At 37.9% G+C, this 12,429-nt stretch overlaps 1 protein-coding gene across 1 annotated transcript in view; it reads right to left on the bottom strand.

Moving 5' to 3' along the window:
• TSPAN12 (tetraspanin 12) overlaps positions 1-2,338 on the bottom strand; it is a 72,225-nt gene extending 69,887 nt beyond the window's left edge. Inside the window, exon 1 of the mRNA XM_053218166.1 lies at positions 2,252-2,338. The gene's annotated coding sequence lies outside the window, so the exon portion shown is untranslated. The remainder of the gene's footprint in view (positions 1-2,251) is intronic.
• Positions 2,339-12,429: the final 10,091 nt, after the last annotated feature.

The raw sequence follows: 12,429 nt of genomic DNA, 5'->3' as shown, positions 1-12,429 counted from the left end.
CTAGAAGACTTTCCTCTGAAAGTTTATCCAAACCCAGCCTCTGTACAAAGTTCAGAGATTTGGATACATTTCACCAGCCAGCATTGGTGCAAAGAATCCATTCCTATTCGATAAATATTTATTGAACTGTTACTGCAAACTGAGAACTCTGATGGGAGTCCTAATGTAATTTTGACTCTCAAAGAATTTACAACTTCATTAGCATACTTCCTGTTCAGAAAGCAGAATTTATACAATTTAAGAACTCTTTCCCTTTGCAAGAAGTCTTAATTCACAGTTCTTTGAAACACACTGTACAGGTTCCATTTACAAACAGCTGCTAAAGCCTACCTTTCTTACAAAGATCCCCCAGGAAATATTCTATTGTTCCACATTAGCTCCTGGCAATGCCCACAATGTAACAACTAGGAGGAAGATAGTTACCATGAATATTAGACATTTGTCTTCATCTGCTGCCCCTTCTAATCCACTGGCGGTGCTTTAAAGCTTTCAGGTTTGCCCAAAAGTGCATTAATAAAACCTTTATTTATTTACACTAGGTAAAAGTGTTTAATTTTAGAAATTATTTTCTAAAATAATGAGCTAATACAAACTCACTAATGACCTCATCCTACCATGTATAGACCAACCATTTTATGTAACCAAAAAAAAAAAATGTGATTTTGTGGTTAGAATTCAGCTTTTACAAAAGGTTACATTGCAACTAGGACTTTCTATTCCTATGTTATTATTTGTATGTATGTGTATTGGGTATAACTGTATATGGCACACTAGAGATGTAGTAATTTTTCATTTCATATTTAATAGCATGAACGCATAGAGGATTGACCAATGAATAATAAAAAAAAACTAATGTCTCCGCTTCGATGATGATCCATTTTGTTCATTGCAAAGAACTGACAATTGCCATTATGTTTTATTATATTTGCATTGTCAGTATTCTTTCTTAAGAAGCAGTATTAAATGACTTCTATTCATGGTGATAATAAAGGAAGAGATACCATGTCAGGGACATAAAACATCCATGTATAATGTATACAGTTAGTTTTTTAAACATACAAGCATCTCTATCATTTTAATGCCTTTCTTAGTCTATCATCACAACTGACTTAAAAAAAAAGATTCGGAAGATAATATGTTTGATTTAGCAAACTTACATGTATTTTCCCAAATGACTTGCAGGAATGAAATTATGTGGGGTTTTTTGGTGTAAGTTTTACATTGATGGTGTTTTATGATCCACCATCACATTAGCACTGGGTCATGGGGAAGAATCTTTCTAGGCCTGCCAAAGTGGAGACAAGTTGGTTCCCTCTCCAGGGAAGGTGGCCTAAAACATAGCAGCAGCCAACGTAGGTTGCAAGGGTGACCATATGTTAACTTAATTAACTAGGTCCCAACAGCCATTCCTTGGATCAGACGTAAAAGCTGAGCCCATAGCAGCCAAAACCTTACATTACTTAGGTGTACTCTGTTTCTTGATCTTTACTTTCTTTTACTGTTCCCAACTTGCACATATACCAGCAGCATCATAAATCACGTCCCCTCTTCCCTCCCTTCCACAACCTCCCTATTCAGGCTAGTGTTGCCAGCTATCCCATGAACTGATCATGTTTGTTACACATCCACAGTCTTACAAACGTGCCTCATTCAGTTATGGGAGTGGGCAGGGATGGCCAGAACCTTAAAACTAGAGCAATCAATTAGGGTGTGACTGGAACTGGAGTGAAGACCCATCAAAAGGCAATGTAAATTCAGGCAGCCGAGCGGAACTAAGTATGAGGGGAATGTGCTGGCAAGCGCGAGGTGGAAATCTAGCAGGAATACAGATGGCAGCATCGGAGAAGCCCAGCAAATGGGAAGAGGCAGGTGCCCTGGCAAACAAACGGAAGTCAGGGGCACAGGAGTTGGGCAGCAAAAAAGCATGGAAAGCTTCACAAAAATCAAGGAAAGCTGCCCTCCCTGTCAAGGTGATTTAATCCTTCTCTGCCAAGGCCCCGGCAGGGAGGCTGGTCCAGGCTGATGAATGCAGTTCTTAGAAACGCAAGATTCGAGAGCAAGAACCACAGTCCCAGAGAAATGTCTCTAGTCCCTAGTTTTAAGAGTCATCATGTGAAGATTAGAAAAGTTTGTGGTTTCCAGATTAAGGAAGATCCTAAATGCTGGGCAGAGGAGTTTGCACTTAATTCGGAAGCAATGACAGCCACAAAAGGATTTTGATATGGGCAGAAGAACAACAGAAGGAACCTACCTCAGGGGTTTTGAAGTCAGCCCTGGATTTGAATGCTCCCTTCACCGTATGCTGGTAATGTGATAATGAGCAGATGTCCTTACCTCCATAAGCCTCAGTTTCCTTATCTGTGTACCTTCCTCTTAAAATGGTCATGAGCATTATGTAAGGTGTGAGTGACCTAAATTTAGCGGGGGTCACACTGTCCTTTGATGTTTAAATAGAATAGGTTGAGCCTCCTTCCCACATTCAGTGGATAAACTTGTTCTCCTCTCGCAATCCCTCTGAGGATTATTTGGATGAAAAAGAAGGGGACACACTTCTTCTAGAGTTCTGAATCAATTTATGGATCATCTCGTCATCCCATGCATGCTATTCTTTTCTCTGAAGGACGGCAGCCTTCAAGAAAAGATTCCTTCCCTCTCAAAGTATGGCCAGCACAAGCCTACACTTGTAGTTGCCTTTGACTGAAGTCTCAGAGAGTGGGAAGGGATTTCTGTAGAAGCACCACGTACAACTCAAAAACAAATATTAGCAATTGTCTGGTTACTCTAGAACCACTTATTTGTTCCTTGTTGCCTTTCTCTGAAGTTTTCACGTTGACTGATACTCCTCTTACCTGTTCTTCTCTCTCACTGCTTATACTCCAGCCTCAAATTCCTGGTAACTTCTCATGCAGACGACAAAGCTATCTATTTTGTTTTACAGTCGACTTTGAAACTATGCCCCAGATGTCTCAGCTTTCACACAATTCTCTCCCTGAGTGACATTCTGGTGTGAGGCAAGTGTGAAGAGATTCATGGATCTAATGAAGATACAGTGGACTGTGGACAGCTAGTTTTCACAAGAGAACCCGCGATGATGACGGTTTTGGGGAGTCATTTTGGGGTCGGAACAAATATCAAACACTGACCTCAGAAACTATTCCTTTCAAGAAATCACATTTTGATTGGATGCCTTTGTAGAGGAATATATGCCCAGGGACATTGTTGAAAACAATACCAGAACTGGCAGGCACTTAGTGGAATTTACCAGCTGGCTGAGGTCAGGGAAGGAGTAGAAGAGAACTCTACCAGTGCCACAGTCACCCCAGGGTGGCTGTGGCACACCCCACACTGTGCCTCCTTGAGGAATAATATCGGAGGCTTAACACCAAGTGGGGGAAATGGGATTTCACCAAAATAATCCAGCCGATCACTAAACAAATAAACAACCGAATAACAATAACATGCCCCAAAGTGGGAGGGAGCAGCCGGTACCTAGAGTGGCTCCAATATATTATCTAAAATGTCTGGTTTCCGACCGAAAAAATTGAGGCCTGAAAAGAAACCGGAAGGTATGACTCACATACCAGAAAAAAAAGCAGACAACAGCAGCTGCCTGACAGTGACCTGATGCCGGATCTCACAGAAAAAGAGTTCAAAGTAGACCTTATAAATATGTTCACAGCACCAAAGAAAGTATGACTGAAGAAGAAAAGGAAGGCATGATGGCGGTATCACATCACATAGATAATATGAGTAAAAAGATCCAAATTATAAAAAATAACCCAATGTTGCTATATGTGCTAGACCCAATAACACAATTTATATTTATAAGAGCATTTTATATAAACAGTTATATGTATGTATGTATATATATAAAACCATTCAGTATGTATAATTATATGTGTGTAAAGTGTATTGTTGGGCCTAGAACACACAGAAATGTCATATAATTGTAATATACTGGTCAATGACACCACAAAGGAGGTGGGTAGGAGCAAAGCTATAATGGGCTACAGGAAATGACTATAGGTGATAAAGTAATAATTATATAAAATAGAAAAAGGAAGAGAAAGAAAGAAAGGGAGGAGGGAAGGAAAGAAGGAAGGAAGGAAGGATGGAAGGAAGGTAGGAAGGAGGGAGGGAAGGGGGGAAGGAGAGAGGGAGAAGAGAATTCCCCATCTGCCTCATCAAAGACAATGATGCCAACTCCTATCTTCTTTAGCAGATGCTCGCTATATGCCTGATGCCCCTCTTCTGCAGGCTCAACCCAAGTCTGGTGCAGAGACAACCCTGATATTGCGATCCAGATGCCACAACAAGACAGAAGAGCCTATTTGCTGCCAGGGCTTCCAAGAGTCCCTCTGTCCCCCAGTTGCAGCCTATCCTTATTGGCTCTATTGCTCCAGTACTAACTATGGGTTCTGGCTTCTGCGTTTCCTACCTGACATTGCAATTTAGAATTATATTTAGAATCAGAAATCCTTCCCCAAACCCCATCTTCTTGGTTAGGCCTTAGTACTCTTCTTAACCTCTCCTTCCAGAGGCTAGATCTTGCTCCCTATGTTTCATTTGCTTTCTTACTTTTCTGAGACCTGTTGGGATCGGACCCTTAAACCATCACAGTGTTACATCCTGCTTAACTTGGGGTTTTCTTGATGTTGTGCACCATCAGCCCCACCCCACCACCCTCCATACTTACACACACACACACACACACAAGATGTTGGAGCTTCTTAGTTACAAAAACCAGCAGGAAGCAAGTTTCCTGCCTGACCCTTCAGACATGTACCTCAAGTCCAAGAGCTGGGGCACTGTCTCAGCCCTTTCCTATACTGGCCTGTAGGGATTGCTATGGTTTTGTGTCTGTATTTGTTTTGCCTAAACACCTTTGACTTTTAACAGTGAATGCACTAAAGTGTCCTCAGCGCTGATGTCACAGCTTATGTAAATAAGCAGGTTATTAGCTTCTCTGCTAGGTGAGTTTGTAACATAACTTCCTGTCGCCTCACTGTCAGACTGGTTTTTGCTGGTTCGTTTGTTATTTTTTGCTAGTCAATGTGTGCCTGCAACAAGCTGCATAGCCCTCCCTCCCCCCCCCACCCACCCATCCCCTGCTCTCTTTCTTACCAAAAGCAAAGGAACAAATTTTCTAATTTACTCTGGGCAGAAAATCAGAAGAACCAAAATGATGCAACCGAACTCAGAATCAGAGGAAATATACTTCAATGAGACTCTAGAAAAGTCCCTGAGAGCTTAAGTGTAAGGATTTTGTGATGTCTGTGTTTGCATGAGGATTTAATGCAAGCATCGTTATGTATGGTTGTGTATTTTCATGTTTTTACTCATCTGTGTTCTGGACAGTTAAGGTTCTAAGATCAGTGGCTTCTGGTCATGAAAGTACTACTACATTAACTTTTCGGGGAAAAAAATGACTCTGGGAAAATATGTGAAGGGAATTTTACTTTTAGCAGATTACAATATTTCTGAGTCTAATTTTGTATCTGAGCTAACTACACACTTATGTAGTGGGTGAAATGACCACTGAACTGGGAAGTAGAAGACTGAGGTTCAAATCCAGATTCTTCCTGAGCCAGGAAACCTAGAGTTGTTTAATGGTTCTCCATCTAGAGAGATAAGAAAAAATTTAACCTAGTTAATTTTAATGTCATAGTTCCAACTTTGAACAGTTCAACCACATTTCTGTCCTTCCTACTTCTGACAAAAGTTACTACCCATAGTAAATTTTTTAGAGGCAAAACATTCATGACCTTACATCCCTTTCTTAAACCTAAACACTAAGTGCTGATATGGGTGGATGTCCCTCAATTCTATTGACAGCAATTGTTGAGCAATTTGATATTATTATGACAAATCGCATCCTAGTTGTTAAGGTTCAAAGTTAGGTTTATGATATTAGTTTACATACTATTTTTAATTAAAAAAAACAAAAATAATCTCCTGTTTGTAAGAGATCTTTAGAAACAGTCTTTGTGTTATATAAACCAAATACTCACGCCTCCTCTAGGTGTATTTAGGCTTTATCGATGTTAAATTTGCTTTCTTTCTTATTCTTCTTTTGTCTTTCAACTTGGAAGATGGCTGTGATTGAACCATACAGTTATATTATGTGTCCACATTCATACTTAGTCCTGTAATGTTTTGTTCATTGGACATTCATAGTAGACATAATTGTACTTTATAAATCTGTGTTAATTGGTAGCTACTAATTTCCTCTGTTAATTCAGATTCAAGACCATAAATCATGATGCATTTAACCTACCATTCTTTCATGTATAGGATAAAAATGACAATGTGATATGATTTTTATGACTTGACAGTCATCACAAAATAATTAGTACATTAGTAATCAGTGATAGCTCAGTACAAGTACAGTTGAGATTCTCAATTGAATAGAATGGGGGGAAAGGTGGTTTTCAAAAGACATGTTTTCTGCTAAAACTAACAGTAGTGCCAAGTGTTTTAGAAATTTTTGCAATGCAGATAATAAAACTGCAGTGAATTGGACTAGAAATATCAAACTCATTTCATATAACTGGCTTGTTCTGAAGTCAGACTCCCCACTTTGCACCAGGCATCCTCTACATGAATACTGAAAAAGAAACACTTCACTCACCCTGATGAATGCAACAATTATAACACAAAAGAAATCATTAATGCATCAGAACAGAAGAGTATGGTCTGTTAGCATCTAATTAGGCTCTTGCTGTAATTATCCTCCATTTGAGAAATTTTCTTAATGCAAAAATGATAAAACAAATCATGAGTATTCACTTAGTTTAATTAGTTAGCAGCACTAAGGCTCATTTAGTTGAATCTGTATCCTTTTTATATACTTTGTTCCAAGGATCTTAACTACAGAAAAGCTGAATACCCTACCACTTTAAACTTTTTACAGTATCCACATCATAAAATGTTTCTTGTACACTCCACAAAACTTCCTCAGACAAATTTCCAACATTGTGCTTGGTTATTTGTGCTGAAGGGCTACAGGAGGAGGGGAAGGATTAAGGAAGCATTGTGTGGCTAGAGTTGGAGCAGAAAGAATGAGGTGGGGGAGAAAGCGGGAAAGGGAAGGGATAAGATGGAAGAGAGATTTTGACAAAGGAAGGAAGACCAGGAAAGGGGAGGGAAGGAGAAGATTGAAATAAAGAAGGAAGGATGAACCAGAAAAGGAAGGGTTACCGAGGTGGCTGAAATATAAGCAAGAAGGCAAAGACTGAACTCATCACTCATTGGTGATCACATTGTGATTTTTAAAAATTACCTGTGTGTCTATCTATCTATCTATCTATCTATCTATCTACCTACCTATCATCTATCATCTATCTATCTATCTATCTATCTATCTATCTATCCACTTCTACTTGGCAATGGATTTAAAAAAAAAATCCTTCTTTCTCTGGGAAAAAGCACAGGAAGAGAAGACTACATTCTGCCTATGATTCTCCAAAAAAGAAAATTCTCCAAGTTCCCTAGTAACATTTTTCCATTTCTTCCATAACCAAGGAAACTTTCAGCCACTTAAATGGACCAAGTCAGTCTTGATTCTTAGGATCACAAGTTCTTGCTGCCCCCTTAATCAACAGAGAGCTCCTAAGATGATAGGAACAAACTTCAGTTCAGTGATGGAAAGCAACCTAATGTGCATGCCTCTTTGTGGATAGGCAAGGCAGCACTCCATCTAGACATGCTGGCAGGATTGAGTTGTATCCAAGTCATTTTCTTCCCCTATTTGTATCAATGGAAGAAAAAAAACCATCTTTCCTACTAGTAATTTCTTTTATAATTTATGATCAGTAAAGCTTGTTTACTATGCTGATTAAATTTTTAAAAACCATGCTTGGAAAGACTGTGCTAAATGAGTTCTTCCCAAATCTTTATGTGTAATGGTCCTGAGATATTTTAAATGCATGTATACATTAAAACGTTTCAGTACATGAGTGAAATCTTGATTTGGGCCTATAAAAGCCATCTGGTAATATTCAACTTTGATTATAGATCTGATATATAAGGAAAGTTTCAGAATAAGTGGCTCTAAAATCTTTTCTATCATCAAAATTGATGTTTACTAGAATAAATACTTGATGAATAATTAAGAAAGTATGCTCAGATTCATTCACTGAAATAAAACAAAAAATATGCTGTATACCATTGATTCAAGTTTTTAAGAGGAGAGAAGCTTTTGAGAACCGTTATTTAATTTCATCAGCTTATATTCATCTGGAAAGCATTGATATGGCCATACTGGTCATTAACATATTAAAAGCTCTGAACTACTTGGTAAATAGCTGCAGCTCTGAGCCTTTGACTCCCCAACCACCCTGTCCACTCTCTCATTATCTTTGCACTGTCTAGAAAATACAGCATTAAGGTTGGGGAAGCATGTTCTCTTTAGGTTCTGTCCCAAGGCTATAGAACATCCATGCTACTTTGTTTGTATCTGAACCATAATCGTATTTGATATTTTATATATAACCTCTGAATGGAATGTGTGTTGCCAGTTTTTGTCTAATGAGAGAATTAAGTTTTCAGGGGGAAGGAGTAATATAATTACCATAGGGTTTTTTTTTTTTTTTTACTGTGTTTTTAAACTGTAAGCTTGTATACCCTTCTCTCCTTTGAAATGGTCCAGCCTATTTCACCCAGTCTGTGGATATCATTAGAACTTTATTCTACAGACACAGGTGCCAATACAGTGGCTCAACTTCCATTGCCAATGTTGATCTCCATTTCAGTACCCATTTCTACCCTAGAGATGTAGGCAAATCATGGCATGACTGCATTGCCATTGTGTCTCCTTTCTTCCCACAGTCTTTTCCACTCCCCTCTTGGGTGAAGGAGGAAAAGGATATGTATGTGGAGGAGTGAGCTAGTCTTTCTCCAGCCAGCATAACAGATCTTTTAATAGGTTCATGATCACAGTTGTTTGGGACCCCAGGCTTTTCCTGTACAAATTTTTTATGCGAGATCTTGATTTATCTTTGTGGGGCAAGCTTTCTTTGGAGCTGGGTTGTGGGTAGCACAACCAAAAGAAATCAACTCTTCTCACTAATAATTACATTCGCAGGTCTAAAATGAAACACCTTTACTTTTCTCTTTTTCAAATTGAGCTCCCCAGGACTAGGACCACTGTTGAGAGAAATCCCTCTCTGCTCTGGAGGCTCATCCCAAAAGTCTTATTTCAGCACTGGCATGTCCAGACTTCACATCTCTTCCAGGAGGTAAATGAAACCTTCGGGGCGCCACATTGGTGTGAGATGAGGTTCGTGAGATAAAATGTTGTCTGGATCTTCACCCCCCCCCCCCACACACACACAGTGGGCTATAAGAATGTCCTTCCTTTCCCAATCTTCCTTACTACATTTAACATCTTTTTAGTTATTATCTTTAATTGTTCCATGCTAGTCAAAGACATATCCAAAATAATTGTGTGTTTCCATTTCACGTGAAAAACTACAGAATTGCTAAATAAGAGAGCACCATCTCTTCTTTCTGCATTTTGTGAGAAGAAAATATTTTGCTGACGTAAACTCTCCTCGTTTCAACTTCATTATTTTGTTGTCTGCCTTTTCTCAGAGTTAAAGGGCTTCAGGTGAGAAGTGATCGAACATTGAACGTGTCACATGAAACTTTCTCTTTTCCGCTCAGCACTAATGAAAATATTTGCCTTCTACTTAACTAACAGGTCTTTTCTTTAAAACTTGCTGAACTTGTTTTTTACCTGAATAACTTCGGTGTGAACCATAACAGGGATGCTTTAGATTTTCATCTCTTTCATTCCTCAGGGGAAAAAAAAAGAAAGGGGGAGGAAAAAGTCCCCAATTTTACAAGCTCAATGAAGAAAAGTTTCTTAGTTCATAAAATAATAATTTTAAACTCTCTTTGGCTTATTAAATTACTAGTTTTCATTAAATATGAACCCCAAATCGCTTACTATCACCAACACAGTATTTGTAAATTGCCAATATATTTTCACTTTATGTAATTACAATGTGGCAGGCAAAACTAAAAATGAGCATTCATTAACAGATAAGTAGTACTTTAGAATTTTAGCAAAAATGTTGTTCATTCAGCTAACTCAAACTTAACATAGGGCATATCTAAGTTTTTTTGCACCTTAAAAACATCTGAATGTCCTGCTGTAAATCTACTGGTGCAATTAAAAAAAATTGGTAAGACATATAGGTATATACAATCAGCATAAGAATATTTTCAACTGTTTTATCTACCCAACAAAATTATGTCACTGAAGCTAAATAAATAGTCATCAAATTACTACCCAGAAAAGTCAACAGCTGCTTCTATTTAAGACTTTCATATATGTCTTTACTGTCCCCTCCCTACCCAGCCAAATTAACCCGAGAAAGAGACAGTGGGATTCATTTCAAGAGCTCTTTCTCCCTGCAGGGCACTGGGAGATGATGGAATGAGAAGCAGCTGCTTTTCCTGAGCCATTCTGTCCCTTCTAGTTATTTTTCAGCCTTTTCTTGCCCTCCACAGTCTCTCCCTTCCCATATACAATCTCAATTAGTTCTCAAGCTTTAAATTACATTTATACCTTGATGACACCTAAAAGTACCTCCCTAGCCCAGACTGTCTCTACTGGGAACTCCAGATGCCAGTATTCAACCAGCTGCAGAAAATCTCAAGCTTCATGTGTGCCAAATGGAGCTCCCAGTGATGGAACACCATACCACTTCTCAATAGGTATTAGTGGAATCACCATTCATTCATTTTTCAACCAGAGACCTAAATTTTATCCTTGATTCAAATTTCTCTCTTATCTGTATATTGAATTCACTCTGATGGAAAGTTCTATTAATTCTATTGCAAAATATACCTCAAATCCATCTTATTCTCTGTCTCCATCGCCAACAAACTAGTCAAGAAAATGGCAAGCTCTCAACTGAACTGCTTTGTCAGCCTTTGTCACATTAGTATTTGCTCTCAATTCATTCTCCATAAACAGTAGGAATTCTTGTCCTATTGTTACAAATAAGAAAACTGAAGTCTCTGAGGGTAAATGAATTTGCCCAAGTTTACATGGCAGTGAAGGATAGCATTAGAATTTTAAGCCAGGTGAACCAGCTCAAGGTTCAACAATTTATTCAATTTCATATAACTACAAATTGGATCTAGCTAGTTCAAATTTGGGTTCTTTTTACTAAGTTATACTGTTACTCTGTATTTAAAGGAGTAGTGACTCCTTTTTATGGCTCCCAAATTAAAATGGACCAGGAAAGTCACGTGTGTGTGTGTGTGTGTGTATACATATATTGTAGAAAATATCAAAACGTTAAGAGATGTTAAGAAGGGAGTAACAGAGAGGTGAAATTGTGATTACTTAATTTTCTTCATAATTTTCTATTTCTACATTGTCCCAAATTTCCTACTAATAACATATACCTGTTATAATCAGAAAATCACCATAAAGCTTTAAATAGGTCTGGATATAACTAAAATATAGATTTTAAGTAAACTGAATTAAACTGAAACATCTGACCTGTTTATATGAACTTTGTGACCAAATTGTCATTACTTTCATAATTTTATGACTCCATTAATTTGTATTAATTTTATAAATTGTATTGTACAGATTGGTCAAAAGATTCTTTGCAATTGAAATGAGAAATTATAATTTTTTAAGACTTTGCTTCCTTCCTGTATTTTCCTGACCAAATCTATCATCAAATGTCTTTCTCTTTTAATTCTTAAGCCATTCTAAATACTTACAGGTGAAAGGCATATTCACGTACACTTGGAAGTAATCATAAGGAATAGCATAGCGTTTACATACAAGTGCTTCTTAGAGCCCTTTGATTGTTTTTATAATTGTGAATGGTCCCAAGAGTTCCACCTACAACCTTTACTTGCTCCAAAATTGCAACATCGTACATCCATCTTCTATTGACAACTCTGGCATTTTCAACAACATACACCTAAAACTGAACTTGTTGACAGCTCCAGGCTGAATTAAGTGCCCCTCACTGACGCTACCATAACACCCTGTGAAACTTCTTTTAACACATAACTTGTGTGTCGTAATTACCTGTTAGTCTATGTTCTCCACTAGATTGTAACCTCCTTAAAGGCAGTCTCTCTCGTCCATCTCCTCAGTGTCTAAAAATTGTCTGTAGGGATTTTGTCAACATTTTTTTTCAAATTAAATTAATGAACATCTTTAAAATAGTATAATAAAAATAGTTTCACCCAATCAAAATCTACATGATAATTAACTCTTGAAGGCAATTTAAAGTTAGTCAATCAACATATATTTCAATGCCTAAAAGATTCAGTTTCCTCTGGACCAGACTGCGAAGGGTTTAAGGATACAGTTTATCAGTTGGAAAATGTTGGCTCTTGGCACACCAAAGAGAAAATATCAACAAAGTGTATTCAGATGATGGCAAA

Source organism: Acinonyx jubatus, chromosome A2 (assembly GCF_027475565.1).
Source record: "Acinonyx jubatus isolate Ajub_Pintada_27869175 chromosome A2, VMU_Ajub_asm_v1.0, whole genome shotgun sequence".
Classification (NCBI taxonomy): Eukaryota; Metazoa; Chordata; class Mammalia; order Carnivora; family Felidae; genus Acinonyx; species Acinonyx jubatus.
The sequence above is the reverse complement of the archived record's forward strand: the minus strand, read 5'-3'. Positions and strand labels throughout refer to the sequence as shown.